Genomic DNA, 18,020 nt, shown 5'->3' with positions numbered 1-18,020 from the left:
GCACACACATCTTGTTCGATTCCAGAAGCTATGTAAGGTCGAGCATTATTACTAATTGTATGGGAGACCACCAGGGAATACTAGGCGTCTCTAGAAAGCATGATGAAAGAATGCTGTCTTCAAATGCTGGAGAACTGCTTGCAGTCAGAGTTGACAACAGTAGACTAGATGGACTGTTGATCTGAATCATTCTGGAGTAGTTTGCTCTGTTCTTAAGGCCCTGTACCAAAAACCAGTGTGGCATTCATCCCTATCTGAGTATCTGAAAGAGAAATGCAAGTAATGAGCAACGCCAAGGATAACATGAGGTCGTGGGGGAATCTGTGGCTCTCCAGAAGCACTCACACTTTAACTGGCATTATCTTTGACCATTGGCCATGTTTATTGGGTTTAAGGAGCCTTACAGCAGCTGGAGAACTTCAGAATCCCCACACGTTTTACAGACTAAGTCTTTATGGAGGAGTGGGATAGTTAGATGTGGGCAGCAGGGGAGGCAGCAATACACAATAGGTTAAGGACATGTACAAGTAGATGGCTGACTTGTTGTGTCAGCATCTTGTCTATAGTGGCCACACAATGCTTCAGGGAGGTTTTCAGCCCATGAGCATAGGATACTGTTGTCCTTCTCTGTGTTGTTAATCTGATAGCTGGAGGTATATCTTCTGCAAATTCAGACATCTTTGTCTGCCATTGTGGTAAGTCACTTTTTCCTACCTCTCCCTTAAGAGCACCGTTTTATTTGAGGGTGCAGGACCTCAGGAAGAAAGAGAAAGTCAGTAGGACAGACATAACTGAGACGAGTTATAATGGTCATTCGTACAAAGGGAGGCACTGAAGAAGGCAACAAGAAAGGCCCCTTGCTTCAAAACAGGCTTTTGGGGACAGTGGTCCACCAGCACAGGTTCCATGAAGGCCAGAGCAGATTAAAAGTACCAAACATTACATCAAGAAAAGCCAAATTCTGCAATCTGGAAGAACAGGCTAATTTGCATGTAATTAGCTTACTTTGCATCAATTCTTCTTATCTTAGCCTCTGTAGGACCAGCAGAGAAGCAAGGGAATTTGAGCAGAGTACTGAAAACTACCACTCTGGCAGTGAGAGGTCTTGCTTAATCACATTCTTGCTTCTGTGTCTGCAGACTTTTCCTGTGCCTGCCCATAAGGCCTAGAAAAATGCTTTTGGACACATGAAGTCTTGAAGACTCGAGATGCTGAATTCTACATAGATTATACACATTCATTGATGCAGTCCAGTGTCCAAGGGAGTCTACTCAGCCTTGCTTTACATTCCTTTTTAATGAAAGCAATGTAAGGGAAAATTAGCAGTCTGTGAAGTTATGTTGTGATAGAGCTAAGGCGATTTGTTTCCCATCCACTCACCCACCTCATCCTGGTACCTGGCTTCTGCACAATTGCTCTCTGCCCCCAAGGGCCATGTATGGCCCATTATAGCTCTTGCACACCTGCATTCTTTCCTCTGCACCTAGCTCCTTCCTCAGCAGTATCCCCCTCTAAATCGCTTTCCCACATGACTGAACACCATCAGAGAGAGATGGGTCCTCTCCTTGCCTCTCTGCGCAGCTGGGGCCAACTGTATGGGACAGTGATCAGACTGTGAATATCAGCCGTCTCCCCATCTTTCTTTCTAAAAATGCCAGTTTAATGATTCAGCATGTTGGAAAGGGTGGAGGCTGCCTCTGCTAACCATCCATCACACCCTCGTGGCATGTGGGATGCCTGGGGAAGAGAGGGTCAATGCACAAGGATGAGCTGGTTGTTAGAAAGAGTGCCGTTGGGCTTGGGCTAGGCTTTCTTCAAATATCTCTGATGTGCTTTTATTCTTCCATCATCTTGTTTGGCACACTCGCCATTAACTTAATTTAACATCCATATCACCACTACTTAATTAAATAGATGAACTTCTCTTGCAGCTGGTGAGCTCCTAATTCATCCCTGCCATGGAATTGGCCCAGTTTGGTTTCTTCTTTATATGTTGCCATCTTTCCTGCAGAACAAATGGTCACCTCTTAGAAGCTAATGCTGGCAGAGGTTAAGAACTAATTATTGGCTGAGCTTGAGCTTTCTAATCTTTATCACAGTAGAGGAAGCAGCTTACTGACTGTCCAGGGCAAAGCTCTCTAAAGTTACTTTTTTGCACTGTAGCCCCCAGTGGGTTCTACATACTACTCTCCTCACTGGGGGATACTGCCATAGACCAAGGAGTAATTTTTTCCAAACTCTGGATCAGGGAGACTGACTCGTCACATGCACATGCTCCAGCTTTTCCTTTCTTCCCATCTTCAGTGATAGTGCATTCCAAGTACCTGATGAAACCCAGATGAGCCACAAGCTGGGTCAGGGAATTGGCAGAAAAAAAACTTTTAAGCAGTGCTGCAGAGCAGAACAGAATATCCATTTTGTAGTTCTACAAGAAAGCACATACAGTGGTGCCTTGCTTGACGATGTTAATTCATTCCAGCAAAATCATTGTAGAGCAAAAACGTCGTCAAACGAAATTTAAAAAAAAACATTGAAACACATTGAAAACCATTCAATGCATTCCAATGGGCTGAATACCTGCTCGTCCAGCGAAGATCCTCCATACGGTGGCCATTTTCGATGCCTTTAAAGCGAGGAATCTGCCCTAGAAAACAACGGGGGGCCATTTTCTTCAGCCGGTGGCCATTTTGAAACCCGACGATCAGCTGTTTGCTGATTGTCGTAAAGCAAAAATCGGTTCCCGAAGCAGGGAACCGATCATCACACAGCAAAAAAAAAAAAAAAAAAATTAAACATTGTTTTGCAATCGGAAAAGCAATCGCAAAAACATCAACGTACAGCAGATTCATTGTAGAGCGGGGTAATTGTCCAGCGGGGCACGACTGTATATGGAAATGGTAAATAACACTCTGTATAAGAAATGGGGTAAATACTAGGCACTGAGATGTTGCACAGTAAAAATACACAATCTGCATCATGAAGAGTTCCCCCAAAATACTTTTGCCCAAGCACTTACCTCCGATGCATATGAAGCTCTTTCCCAGTGTGTACTCATGGATGTATTCTGCATTAACATTTTCCTGAAAATACAGAAATAGTTTTGCTTTCATTCAGCCAGCTTTAGAGAGACTTGTAAAGGGGTTGGGGAGGGCATGGCTTGGTTACTGAAATGGATTGCAGGGGGGTTCAAGCTTGTCCGGAAATCACAACTTCTGGCGTGGGGAGAGGCATAGTACAGAGTACAGTTTTTGTGTACACGAAGTTCCACATTCAGTCAACAGCACTGCCAATTAAAAAGTATCAGGTAACAGACGATGAGAGAGGAAGCCCTGGAGAGCTGCTGCCAGTCAGAGCAGACAAGCCTGGGATTGATATAGGAATCGTCTGACCTGGAATAAGACAGCTCTCTATGTTCCTGAGAAGCTCCCTTCCCAGCCACAAAGTTGAGAAGGGTTGAAGCAGTCTGTTATATCTCAGTAGGAAGGGAACTGTGCTTTTTTTTTTTTAAAGGTGCTATACTGTTGGTAAGGTAAAGGTTCCCCTTGACATTTAGTCCAGTTGTGTCCAAATCTAGGGGGTGGGGCTCATCCCCATTTGCAAGCCATAGAGCCAGCATTTGTCCAAAGACAATCTTCCGTGGTCACGTGGCCAGCACAACTAGACACGGAACTCTGTTACCTTCCCACCGAGGTGGTACCTATTTATCTACTTGCATTTGCATGCTTTCGAATGGCTAGGTTGGCAGGAGCTGGAACAAGTGACAGGAGCTCATTCCATCGCGTGGATTCGATCTTAGGACTGCTGGTCTTCTGACCCTGCAGCACAGAAGCTTCTGCGGTTTAACCCACAATGCCACCATGTCCCTTTTTTGTTGGTACACAAGATCAAAAGCAAAATAAAGCTATACTTTGGGTTGGGGGGGAATCCAGAAGGGGTGGCAGTGTTATTCTATTGTGGGAAAGGGAGAACACATTTTTATGGCATCTTATAGACAGGCAGGTTTTATTTAGTGTACGTTTTTGTGGGTTGTATCCCTCCTCTTAGTCTTTGAGGTGCTATGAGACGCCTTATTGTTTTAGTACATTTTGGATGCTTTTTTTAAAATGGGAAGGTAAGGCTTTCATACCTCTGTGTATGCGAGAGAGACAGAGAAGGAAAGGAGAGAGAATGTGTACATGTGTACACACATCTCTTTTCTGTTGCTGTAATTGGAGCATCATTTCGTGCATAGAACGTAGTTGCCTTCACTCGCCAGACTAGCTCACTGTCCCTCTGGGTGCTTAACATACCCGCTCAGTGAAGTCCACTTTGGAAATGTCGCTGCCCACTGGGCTACCAAGTGGCACCCTCTGAGAGTGTTTGCCTCCCAGCTGCTCCAGTTGGGCCCATGGATTAGCAGTCAGGAATTATTGTGGGGGGCATGAAGGGGAATTGAAACTGTGTGTGTGTGCATGCATGCAATTGTATCCCTGTCTAATGAGGCTTCCTTGTCCAGAATGGGCTTCAATCTGCAGCTAAAAATACATATGATGCTTAGGGGAGATTTGTTTCCCCACCTGCAAAGAACCTACAGCTTTCTGATTTGCAGCTCCTGCTTTCTGTAGCCAGTAGTTCAGGGCTTGTCAGGGGCAATTCCCGGGTTTTTGTCCAAAGCATTCCCTAAAGAGGTGACATCCTTTTAAAGAAAGAAAGAGGAAAGAAAGAAAGCCTTTTCTGCCGAGCCACAGCCTTAGCTGTTCTGGTGACCTGAGCAAGGCTTGCAATTATCACTGCGAATCTCTACCCGAGATAGGAACATTCATTAACATTTGAAGTGCAAATGGAAAATTGCTACTTGAACCTTCTGCAGTTCACCCAAGCAGACAGCCAGATGATCAGAGACCTCATTAATACCCCTTCTAATAGGAAAGAAATGGTTACAGGCTTGCAAGTGATGCTATCAAGGTGAGGAGGGGGGAGCTTATCAATAATCAAGTGCATGTATATACATAGCTCCTTTGAAATCAGGCAAGGCCCACTCTATTGTGCAAAGAAAGTCTTTTTTTAAGACTGTTCCAGTGGTTTGTTAGCTGCCCCCTCCTCTCTACACACAGATGCATCTCTACTCCAGATTCATCACATTCATGCCCTTTCATGGCTCTGGCACAAATCTATTCACCTACAGTTTCTTATTCTTGGACAGAGAAAAGCACCACCAGAGACTGTGGTAGAAAGATCAAACTGGTTTTCTGGCACAGAATTCAGCAAGATGAGAATCTCAGCTTTTCAGTTACAATGAGCAAGACAAGTTTCTAATCCTTATGGAGCATTTCTCCCCTCTGCAAAGGGGATGCTTGAAAGCATATTGGGATGCTAGCTTCTGAAATCAAGGAATCTTGATTTCAGGAATTGCAGAAAACAAAAGTGGAGTGTATGGTTTACAGTTCCTCAGTCCTCTCTTACGGGTAATCTGATGGGTTGTGGGCAAGTTTCCCTCTAAACCGGGCATGCAGGATTCCACGTCCCTTTATGCAGCTCTCTTCCTCCTCCGCACAGCAATTGTGTTTCAACCCCTTTCGTTCCAGTTGCAAGGGAACCCTGCGCACGCAGGAGAGTGGAGGCACGCATGCATGTACGCAAGGATAAAGTCACGTGAGAGGGAGCCAGAGCCCCATCCAGTGGGGCTGAAAATTAGATGGCACGTTCATTGTGGACTATATTCAGATTAGAAAGATTTGTTGTGTCAGATCATGCGAATGTCTTGAAATAAGCATGTACCACCTTTACTTTGGCAGTGGAGACATTTTCAAGTTCTGTTCTCTGGGAGAATTTATTAGATTAGGTTTTAAGGAGAGAGCACAGGTGGTTTCTTTAGTGTTTTATGCCTTTCTCCTGGCAGGACTGGAAGCTGATGAAGGCCACCTAAATATGTCTTTGGTTCTCTCTCCCCACCCCCACCCCCATCTCTCTCCTTTCCAGCAACCTCCCTTACCCTCACCTTCGGCTCTTCTGGGCTATAATAGATGGAGAGGCAGCAAAAGGAGCTGGCATCTACTGTCAGTCCAAAAGGCAATGGGCTCACATTTTTCTCCTGCTTCAATCATAGATGTTCCAGCTAGACAGGGGCTATTAGAGCTGTCAGTCACCTGCTTCCTTTCCTCTCCCCCCCCCCCATGGGTTAGCCTGCTCAGCCCCATGCAGCATGCCACGCACAAGGCATCCTCTCCTTCGGTTTTGGATATATATTTTTTCAGAACAGCTACATCACACAATTCCAGGAGCTAAAGAAAGCTACAGCACTTAAAACTGCCGGGACCTATTTGCATTTCTGCTGCTAAGAATGGGAGGCCATGTCACAGTCCTTCTGTGGAAGGGACTTCATCCTGCAAATGGAATGGAACATTTCCCGCACCGACTGGAGTTCAACTAGGACTCTTAGCTAATGGGACACCTACACTAGAAACTGCTGGGAAACTGACAGTTGCTGAAGGTTAAAAAAAGAATGATAAGCAGACTGGCTTCTATAAACATATAGGTCAGTGGTTCCCAAATTTGGGTCCCCAAATGTTATTGGACTCCCAGAAATCCTGGCTGCTACAGTCAGCTGTGAAGTCTTCTGGGAGTTTTAGTCCAAGAATACCCGAGGACCCAAGGTTGGGAACCACTGGTCTAGTGTAACAATAGTGCCAAATCTGGATATCCATGGTGGTCTGCCTTCCCTTCATAACTTTATCCATTGTCTCATAGTAAGATTATTTAGAACTCCAAGCAACAGACTCATTTGGTTCCTCTTTCTCCCCACTCTTCCCAGTTGCCGGTAGGAAACAACGAGATGGTTAAATCCACCTACGGAATCTAAGGCAAGACCAGCCCCGAGCCTGCATGCATCCACCACCTACCAATCAACCCTTACAAATCCAGATTGCAAATTTAGGAAGGGACCACAGTTGATTGACAGAACCCAAGTTTTAAGTGTGCCAGGACTCCAGTTCAATAGTCAGCATTTCCAGTGGAGGTGGAGGGAAAGACCTTGAGATTTCACTTAACTTCTGCCAGTCAGAACAGAGGATCCTGCATGTGGTCGCCAAATGAATTAACTTAATGTCAGGTGGCATCCTTTGTATTTTATGGGGTCATTTCAAAATGTTTCTTAGGGATGGAGGCAACTAATTCCAGGATGTCAAGGAGATAGCTAATAGTGGTCAACCACCAAATTTGATCTATAGGAAATGGGGGTTTTGTATTTCAAAGGCAGCCTTTGGACAGAAACACATAAAGGGTGCTTTAAGGAACAGAATACTATATTGCCACCCAGTCCTCTCACGAGGCTCTTGCTCAAACTTTGTCTCTAATGTTTGCCACCACTCGGTGGCACAGGCTTCATAGCTCAGTGGTTTGGGCATCTGACTGCAGAACCAGAGGTTGGGAGTTTGATTCCCCACGGTGCCCTCTTGACGGACTGGACTCGGATGATCCACAGGGTCGTTTCCAGCTCTGCAGTTCTAACATGATGATGATGATTTACAGAGTTCAGTGCAAGTGAGGCAGTATCAAAGATGGGGAAAGTTTGTCTTTTGCTGCCTGTGATATAGTGCGGAAAAAGCTTCCCCATCTCTAACCACTTTATATGAAACCCAGGGAGATGTACCACCCCGACCATGCAGTCTGGGAATCATGGGATTTGAAGTGCAGCATTTCTGGAGGGCATCAGGATGGAGAATGGAGTTTTAACCTTTTGCCTGTGGCATAGAAAAATGTCTAGCAGCTGTTTGTATTCATTTTTCATAAGGCTACTGGGGATAAGATAAAGTTGTACAGTGGTACCACGCAAGACGGGCGCTCCTTTTGATGACGAAATCGCTTGACATTGATGTTTTTGCGACTGCAAAAGTGATCGCAAAATGATGTTCCCTATGGGGGAATTTCGCAAAGTGATGATTTTTTAACAGTTGATTGGCAGTTTCAAAATTGCCGCCGGGTAAATAAAATGGCCACCCGCTGTGTTTTTGCACAGATTACTCGCTGCACAGGCAGCGAAAATGGCCGCGCTATGGAGGATCTTCGCTGCACTGTGAGTTTGAAGCCCCTAGGAACGCATTAATCTGGTTTTAATGCATTTCTATGGGCTTTTAAAAATCGCATTATGATGTTTTCATTCTACAGCGATTTCGCTGGAACAAATTAATATCGTAATGCGAAGCACCACTGTATTGTGGGTCTGATCTATTCCCCCGTGTTTGCGGACAAGCAAGTCATAATCGTAATAGTATTGTAGAAGTAGAGTCTGAGATGATTTTCCTGAACTTGTCTCTGTGACTCATATCTATGAATGATATCAGAAGGTGTGTGTTTTTTCAGGGGGGGGGGTCAAGAGGAAGAAGGGATGCTTGTTGATGCAGAAGAAAGCGTGACGATGGAGGTCTGTGCCCTGCCTTGCTTGCTATAGAAAGCAGTGTACTTTTAATCGCTTAATTACACACACACACACACACACACACACACACACACACACACACACACACACACACACACACACACACTGCTGGGCTGTGTAAGAGGCAGGCTGAGTTTATTGCCAGTCTGCTCTGTACTCATAGAAGTTTATCTTCCATACACAAGTACCTTGTGGCGGAGGCCTGGGGGCAGCATTGCTTGGAAGGAGGCAGCTTTTATCCTAGAACACTTTGCTCCTCCACGGGTTATTAAGCGGGGAGGTAGCTCTTGAATCGGGCAAAGAATGGCTTTGATTTCCCTCCTCCCTCCTTTTTTGTAGCAGCTGCTGAATATAACCCAAGCTTCTTCGTGTGCAGGATCTACACAAAGCATCAAACGAATCACCCTAACTCACCCTGGTCCTCTAAAAGGAACATAGGGGTTCTTCTTAGATTTACACAGAATGTTTTGTGTGTCTGTATTGTGTGTCTGTATCTGTGTTTGCTTGTGTTTCACCTTTCTGCTGGAAATGAAGCCACCCAAGTCTACTAGACACATTGCTGTGGGACTGGTGAAGTCAACGTTGTGATGGGAGACTGATGCAAAAGAGGTTTGAGCAGGCCTCCTTAGATTTCACCATGGGGCTAAAAAAAACCTCATGCTTTTATTTTCCCATGGTCTTAGATAACGGTGCAATGCCTCTCGCTTTTTGTCAGGCTTTCAAGTTTGACTTGTGGCTGCCTTGCAACAGCACACCCAACATGGTCCATTTTGCAAGTTGCGGGCGAAGGGTACACAATGCAGGAGTTCTGCAATCCCCATCATGCTGACTTTTTTTGGCCTGACATTTCAGCCTTTTGGAAATTCTGGAGTCAGGGCTGTCTGTTAGATCCGCTTTTGGCAGAGTCTGGCACAGACGGACTGGCCTTGGGTTGATTTCTCCTGCTTTGGGGTTGAGAACCAGACTTGGCATTATTTTTCTAGTTCCCACTGTGAAGAGACGTAGGCTGCAAAACTTGAGTTAAGTTTGATAGGGAAGAAAACCTGCCTGCTTAAAAAGATTACTCTTTCCCCCAATCTTCCCCTTTTGGCAGCGGTGAGAGGCTTTGGCCTCATCATCTCGTAATTAGAGCCATGTTTTATTCATGAGCTAGGTCAAGCGGATCAGGGGGCCGAGACGTGCCCTATTGATATAAATAACACTCTTCATTCCCCTCCCTTGGGATGACACCCGACAATGAAGCCACTGCCACTGCCGAGCAGAGGTCTGTGAGAGTGCTGTTCGTTCAGAGGCCTGGCTGAGACTTGAAGTCACTTTTAGAAATCCTGATGGATGTCTTCATTTGACTTAATCAAAGGTCAGTGGTGGCAGAAAATCTTTGCTGAGCACCTTCTACGGAACGAATGCCCGAGGCGGCTGCTCTTTCCTCACTAGGCTCATTGGTCAACAAGGGGTCTGAGCCATGCTTTGGATGCACGGTCAAAGCCCGGCTCTTTCCATCTCTTCTCCCCATTGTGGCCATCAAGAAATCTCAAGAAGAGATTAGCGATGGGACCTGGAGCCATCTTCACCGTTTGAAATGTGTCACAGTAATTGTTGAGCATGCAACTAGAGTTCCAGAGGGCTCACTTCTAAGAACAGGCTCACCAGAGCTACACTACTGAAAATATGCTAGGGCTTTGTGGTATGATGGAGAGGTGCATGTTCTCAGACGGTCTTTTGTTAGTTTGTTTTTTGCACTATCTACATGCCTAGCAAAGTTGCATGCAAATTCTTGAGTGTGTGTGTGTTGGAATGAGTGTGCATGCTTCTCGCTATCTTCTCTCATGCTTGTCTTTGCCTCTGCTATTAGCTATATGGAGGAAGGGACAGTGTTTGGGATTGGCAGACGAGTCTTTAGTTCTGCTCTAAGTGAATATATCCAGAGAGGCAAAAAGAAGCTGCCATGGTGATAGTCCTTCAGGAGATACCCTCTGAAGAGTAAAAAGGGCAGTATGACTGCAGCTCCCAAGAAGCACTGTGGAAGCTTCCTTCCTTCCTTTCTCTCTCTCTCTCTCTCTCTCTCTCTCTCTCTCTCTCTCTCCCCTCTTTTCCCGATACATTAACAGCAAAAAGTAGGTGAGAGCTCTCGTCCATGTGAGCAAAATGTAGGTGTCTGCAGCTGTGGATTTGTGGCTTGGGACTCCCAGAATCCTCCCTGAGGAATTCATGGAGAATTCTGGGTGTTGGGAGTCTGAAAAATCCAAATGGCACATCCATAGCAGTAGCCCTTGACAAAGGAAGGCCTTAAAACTATGGAGCTCCACAGGAAAACTGCTCCAAATAAGCTCATGCAAAGGCAGGAGCTGGACAGCATTTGGCAGAAGTGGTTTTTAAATATACATCAGGAAGATGCCTGACTGAGCAATCCTGCATGATGAGTGCATAGAAATGCTAATTTGTTCTCAGAGTTTGCATTTTTGTAGAGGAGATGATTTTTGCACAGTTGTCCAAATAACCCAACCAGCCCTGCCATGGTGCAGTCTTCTACACCAGAGGGCGCTAGTGGGCTCTTCCAAGAGAGAGAGAGAGTAGTGTGTGTGTGTGTGTGTGTGTGTGTGTGTGTGTGTGTGTGTCTCTCTCTCTCTCTCTCTCTCTCTCTCTCTCTCTCTCTCTCTCTCTCTTTTGTTTTTCCTTTTCTTTTTAAACATCCCAGTTAACTGGGTAGGGAGATGTTGGAGGATGTTGTCATAATTTTAGTGTTGAATGTTATAACTGGGGATGTCACCTCTGGGCCACTAGAAGAGTCCAGCTGGATCAGATCACAAGATCCATCTGCTCCAGTTCTCCACTTGCCACAACAGCCAGCTAGGTGATTCTGGGAAACCTACAGGTAAGGCATCCATGTACAGTATGAGCTGTTTGATTGTCCCCCAGCAGAAGTAGACTGCTCTTTATGACTGACAGGGTCCCATTTAACTTTTGCAGGCCTTGGGAAGTGACATACACACCCTCCAATAGGCCTTTTCAACTCAGTGGCCCTTGCCACATTCTGTAACTTAATTCAGTATTTGCTCTTGCCTCTTCTGAATCTACTGCCCATCAATACTATCGGATAACTCTGAATTTGTGTATTATGAAAGAAAGAGAATTCCTTCTCCCTCCTTTCCCCCATTCCTTTCCCATCCCCATCTTCTTTGTAGTTTGTATGACTTGCTAAACCACTAGCACTGACCTCGGTCCTTGCATCAAACTCTTTGCTAAACTAAACCACCAGAAACACATCGCGACCATGCTGATCAGGGGGAAAGGGGGGGGGATCTGGGAGGTGAAACTGCCCAAGAAAGCCACCCCGCCCGCCACCAGGCTCTGACACAATATGATCCTGAGTGATGTGGAGTTGCAAGGGGGAGTTAAGACCACTAGACAGCAATAATGTACTAACATGCTTAGGATCTTTGCAGTCTTTCAATGGGTATAATATATCAATGAGTCAAGTGGTTTCATTTCAGGAATCTCCTGCCTGCCCTCTGTGCTCATCTGCCCCTAACTTATGGCTCAGCCGCCTCTTGTTTCTGCAAGGGTCCAAAGGGTATTTGGCAAAGGAAAGCAGAACTGTTCCGTTCCCCCTTGTGCCATTCAGGAAATGCAAAAGGCTCTCCAAAAGGGCTGCTTTTTTTCTCTTGTGTGATTGTGCGCTTAGTACACAAGGAGCAAACAATAGCTGATTTTTGTGCAGCAGCTCTTAAGTACCCCTCCTGCTGCCCAGGACCATTTTCTTTCCCATTAGCGAGTCCTGAAGGGCTGGCACAGTGGATAAGACATGTACAAAAGAAGGGAAGGGCGGGGGGAGAGAACCTTGAGCTGGCATCAAGGCTCAAGGCGTGGGCAAGAAAAACCATCTTCAAAAAAACAAGTCCAGCAGCTTTCTGCTTCGTTTTCCTGGCACCAGGATCTCCCCTTAGAAATTGCAGCTAAGGTGGCCTTAATGAGGCCATCTTGTGCATCTGGAAATTGGATCCTACTCCTGAATGGGGAAACCAAGAAGTCATTGGCCATAGCCAATGGGGTTAGAACTGTGGCATGTTGGATATCTGCCTACTTTATTGCTGATCACTTTACTACTCCAGAAGGATCCCATTATCTAAGGCAGGCAGATACCCAAGACTTCTGGGTTCTGTATATAGGGCACAAAATCGCTTGTGTATGGCAGTCTTTCAATGAAAAGATGTTGTATTGCTTCATAGGAGACTTCTGCTTTGGGCTCAGTGTGTGTATTTGACTTAGGTGAACCTCAATTTCCCCCCTTAAATCCAGGAGCAACGGTGGTACTCCATGTGGGATGAGAGTGGGGGCCCACCCATTAATGGTTATATCAAGTGAATGGGTGGCAAACATTGCACAATTGTGAGCCTGTCAACCCTTCTTTCTCTCTACTCCTGGATCAGCTGGCTGTGGTTTCTTGGTGATGGTGGGAAATGCACTCTGCATATGGTCCGTTGTGCTGTTTTCTCCTTCAATATTGCTCAAGACTCGAGTCTGAATTTAAAGATGAGTCATTGTTTTGTTTTTCATGTCTTGAAGTATCGAGGGTGCGTCAGACAAAGCCAGGCTAGTAGGCAATAAAACTAGGAAGCCATTTCTGATCCCCTGAGCTTCCAAGGAGATGCAAGACCTGGCCTTTTCTGTCCTGGGAGAGGAAAGGCAGAGTCTGTTCTGAAATGGAGCCCAGCTTCTCCTGAGAGAAGCAATTGTCCTCTAGAGCTTTATGTAATTACAAAAAAGAAAAGGAAAAGGAAAGAAAAAGGGGGGAAAAATCAAATTGGCAAGGCACCCCTCTCTCAGTTCCCACTCAGTGATTGGCCTATAATTGCAGGTTTATTGGCTGTACAGCTATTGTGTAATGACATGTTTGCAAATTAATTTTTATGGCTCACACCATTAGCATATACGGTAGAGGAGGGGTTAGTATTAATTACCACTGTTGTTAGGGTAATCCTAGCAAATTAAAAACCTATAAAAGAATGACAGTTGACAGCACACAGGATTGTGGGGGGTGGGTGGGGAAGAGATGGGAAAGGATAGATGTGTGATTGGCGTAAGCGACTGTAGGTGGTGCCTGGAATGTGAGAGATGCTGGGAAGATGGGACACTAGAACCCAGAACAGAGATTTGAACACCTGGCTTCTTACAATCCTGGCCATCACCCTAAGGGTGATGGAGGAGAAAGTATAGCTCCAACTTTATGTGCTAACAACCCCATATCTCAAGTTAAAAGTATGAAATAATTGAGGATGGGGAAAACAAGCAAGAGTGCTGTTTTGTTTGGTGTGTGCTTGCATATACTGTAGTGACTTGCATGAACTTTAGCCCATGAGTCCCTTTTGTGGACTGCATCTAAAGAAGTGGGCTACAGTCCACACTAGCTTATGTCAGGTCAACCTGGTTAGTCTTTAAGACCCCACAACATTCTCTGTTGTTTTGCCTGAGAGTGACCAGCACAACTAAGCCCATAGAAATTATTGCAATGATGGGCAAGACTTCTGTGTTTGAGACTCTAGAAAGCCACAACCACATAGGTAATGGTAAGGTAGATGGGGGGGGGATCTTACTTAGGATAACTTCTTATGTTCCTATAAGGCAAGGGTGGGCAAAATGTGACCTTCTGGCTTCTAGTGAGCTGTAGCGTCCCTCGTCATTTGTCACTGGAGGTGTTAGCTAGGGCTGATGGAAACTGCAGTCCAGCAGTATCTGGAAGGCCATGTGTTGCTTACCCCTGCCGTTAAGGAAGAATGTTGTGGTGCTGATGTGCAGGGTTCTGATACAGGCCCCACTGCTGAACTGCTCAGAATACCCCTAGAGTGATAACACACATGGCAGACCCCATTGTGGTGTAGTGTAGTGGATAGTGTTGCTGTTTAGTCATTTAGTCGTGTCCAACTCTTCGTGACCCCATGGACCAGAGCATGCCAGGCCCTCCTGTCTTCCACTGCCTCCCGGAATTGGGTCAAATTCATGTTGGTAGCTTGGTCCACTATCCATGTTGGTGGATAGATACAACTCAGGAGGGCTTGGTTTAAAACCCCACTTAGCCATGGAAACTCATCAGGGATGTGGAACTGGTAAAATCACCCTTTAAGTGTCTTACTGACCTTAAAAATCCATTTAGGGTCTGTATTACAACTTGAAGGCATGTAACAACAACAAGATCCCACATAAGCAGAGGGCTGGTGTCTGTCTTTCTGTCTTTCTTGCTTTGTTTCCCTTTGTCTTCATTGTGGCATGGCATGTTCCTTGTATTCCTCATCAAGCTGCCAGGGAGGTCCAGATTGCAACACGTTGCTGTGACTGTAAAGGTTACATATAGCCACATTGAGTTCTGAGGTGTGGGTGGAATTCCTTTGCCAAATAGACAGCCTTTGTTTTTGTGTGCGTGCACAAAAAAATACATGCTGGGATTCAGATCAACGTCCATGAAGAATTGTATGTGTTCTTTGGTGCACACTCAGTGTCTAAATGTTGGGGTGCAGAAAAAAGCAGCATGCAGTCTGTTGGCTCTTCTTCTTAAATCAGCATGGCCTTATGGATTCTGTGGGACTCAGTGGCTGGAAGGGCAAGGATGCCAGCTTAAGCAGCTGGGCACAAAAGGGCCAGTTTTCTGATGGGATGGAGAAAGATATTCTTTGAAGTAAACTAAGTTGTAGTGACAGCTTGCGAAAGTGACTTTTTTAGACTTCAGTTCCCAGAAATCCATAGCCAGCCTTGCTGCCTGTGGCTTTCTGAGATTTGTAATATGAAACAAACAAACAATGCTTTTCTAAGCTCTGGCCGTACCCCAATAAAATAGTGCAGGAGAAAGCTGATAAAAACAGGTTTTAATGCTGTGTGAGTATACGGCTGTTTGTTAATAAAATATAATACTTGGTCTTTGGAGCACCTTGAATAACTGGCTTGTTTTACTTTAATAGTATAAATGTATGTTGTCTCAACAAGAAGAATAGGTTTCTTTCTCCCTGTACAACTGGATGGAAGAAATTAATGTGTGTCACCTGTCAGAGGGACCTTCTATGATGACATTTCTTCTTAATTATTTTTCCAAACGGCCTACAGTACTATGTTGCTTCTTATTTTCCCAGTTTCAGCTTTTTGCCCCAGTGGATTGTAGTTCAGGAAAGCTCACATTATTGATAATAAACAAGCTGGGCCCCAGCGAAAGATGTTGGCGTGAAGAGATACCCAATCAGATTCCTTTTTCATTTGCGAAGATAGCTACGGGTTTAAAGCAGGGGAGATCCCCTTCCTGCCATGCTGCTTTCACTGTCGAAATCCCTTCCCCCAAGACCCAGGCTTCTCCCAGAGTGAAGCAAAGCAAAGATAACCACATGGTACCTACATATCATCTCTCATAGGTAAATAATAGCACATCCATTTAATTAGCAAAACAAAGTGGGATTAGGGTTAACATCGGAGAGCCACAGACTCAATTTCAGCAAGAGGGTTTAGATTAGATGAACCTTGATGTCTGTTCCTGCACTTCAGTTCTCTGTTTTTTCCCTTCACCCTCCCACTACTTAGGAGGTGCTTTTATTATTGGGCTAAATCCTGGGAGATCCACCAACAATCTCTGAACATGACTTCCGGTTTCATCTTAGACTTTGTTGTGCTGTAAAAAGTTTGCAGTAAAGGAGGATTTGCATATGGATGGTTATTTGGAGGGCAGGAGTCAAATTGGCTGCTTTCTCAGGTTGATTTCCTGATTTGAATGTCCATTTGGCTTCCTGCTTTAAGTCAGAATTATCGTTTTGGTCATTTTGTTTTCTGGATTGCCCCAGCTGGATTGCAGGAGCCAAACAGGACAAATCATCTGGCAGTGGGGAAAAATTCTCATGATCTCCCTTGGAGGAAAGTCCTTTCCATTGACTGTTAACACTGGAGGACTTGCTCTGCCAGCTGAACTTTGCAGTCTTTCGCTTCTTCCGGCTTGAGTTGGACATGTCTTTCAAACTAATCAAAAGTTTTGCTTTCCACAAAGTGCCCAATGTACACACAGCTACTTATTTTTTGTCTCTCTAGTTGGTTTTGGAGATTTTTTTTACAATGGTCTAAAAACCTACAAAGGTTGTTAACCAAAGGCAAAAAGAATAGGGAGAGTGTGAACACCATTTTGAGCTTTCAGGGTTTTTTATTGGGGGTGAAGGGTCACCAGTTTGCTTCAGAATGGCAGTGCAGAGTTTATTCTAACACTCCCTAGTTGGATGTGAGGGTTGCACATTTGGTCTGGTTCTAAGGGCCTCTTTCCCTCCCAGTGCTGTTTGGTGAAATGGTGTGGCAGTCTGACAGTGATATATGGGGCTGGTTGTGTCCTGAAAGGATGGAGACTGGGAATTGTTTGCTTGTCTTGTGAACTCCAGGCACTTCTCAGAAGGAAGGTGGTGGTGTTTGGTCTCTTTGTCTGGGGTCTCTGTGACTTGCTCAAAGGAGCAGGGTTGCTGTGGATCAGGCTGACACTTGTATGCAAACAGGCAAGAGGTCTTTCACCACAGTTGCCTTTTAATGCTCTTTCAAAGGGCTAGGCATTATTGGCACAGGAAGTGGCTTTTCCTTGTAGTGTAGAGATATCACACGTTTGCCCTTTTGCACTTTAGCAGGCTACAGTTTAGGGAAGAAGACTCTGTGGGGGGAGGCAGGGAAGAGGGTAGGTGGGTGTCTCTGCTTCATGAATCTGTAACATCTACATCTGATCTGTTTACTGTCTGGGCAAATAGGAGATTAGCAGATTAAATTATACTGGAGTTCTATTTTGTGGTCTTCTCAGACAGTATTAGCGTCCTTTAATAAGTGTTGTGCTTAGGTTTCCTTTGCTGAATGACATTTGAGAGTGTATTCTTCCTCTTCTTCCTGAGAATTTACTTAGTCCACAGTTTTCATGCTCAGTGCCTCCGGGATGATGATGATGATGATGATGATGATGATGATGATGATGATGATGATGATGATAATAATAATAATAATAATAATAATGATGATGATGATGATGATGATGATGATGATGATGATGATGATGATGATGATGATGTGCCATCAAATCAATTCTGACTTACGGTGACCCTTTTCAAGGTTTTCCATGTAGAGCAGACTTGGGCAAAGTGTGGCCCGAGGGCCACATACGGCCCGCGAGCTGCTCCTGTCCGACCTGCCAGACATAAAAATCCATTTACAGCTTTTTGTCTAAAGTTGATCAGTTGCTTATCTTTAACATACTGCAAAAACTTCTTTAGTATTTGTGAAGATTAACAAGTTTAAAGTAAAAACAATCATAACATCACTGTTTCATTTTATTTTTAAGTAAAGTTGGTTCGGCCCCCGAACACAGTTCAGATTTTTCATGTGGGCCCCCTATAGAAATTAATTGCCCACCCCTGATGTAGAGAATACACAGAAATGGTTTACCATTCCCTTATTCTGGGGGGCAGCCTAGAACTGTGTGTAACAAATTCTCAATTTTTTTTCTTGTCCTTAATGAGAAAATGTAACATCAAAGACATCTCAGCAAAAAAAGTCCTTTTTTGTCGGTCTAGTTTTTTGTTTTTTCGTTTTATCCTACATAAAAGCAGAAAAGGCAGTGCTT

The 18,020-nt window shown here is 44.8% G+C and overlaps 2 protein-coding genes across 3 annotated transcripts in view; both read left to right on the top strand.

The window, feature by feature from the left end:
- The window catches only part of LOC144584427 (uncharacterized), a 678,013-nt gene that overhangs the window by 75,473 nt on the left and 584,520 nt on the right, over positions 1-18,020 (top strand). The window lies entirely within an intron of this gene.
- The window catches only part of GSE1 (Gse1 coiled-coil protein), a 389,126-nt gene that overhangs the window by 247,167 nt on the left and 123,939 nt on the right, over positions 1-18,020 (top strand). The window lies entirely within an intron of this gene.

The sequence above is a fragment of the Pogona vitticeps genome, chromosome 10, assembly GCF_051106095.1.
Source record: "Pogona vitticeps strain Pit_001003342236 chromosome 10, PviZW2.1, whole genome shotgun sequence".
Taxonomy (NCBI): domain Eukaryota; kingdom Metazoa; phylum Chordata; class Lepidosauria; order Squamata; family Agamidae; genus Pogona; species Pogona vitticeps.
This window is presented reverse-complemented; position numbering and strand designations above follow the sequence as displayed.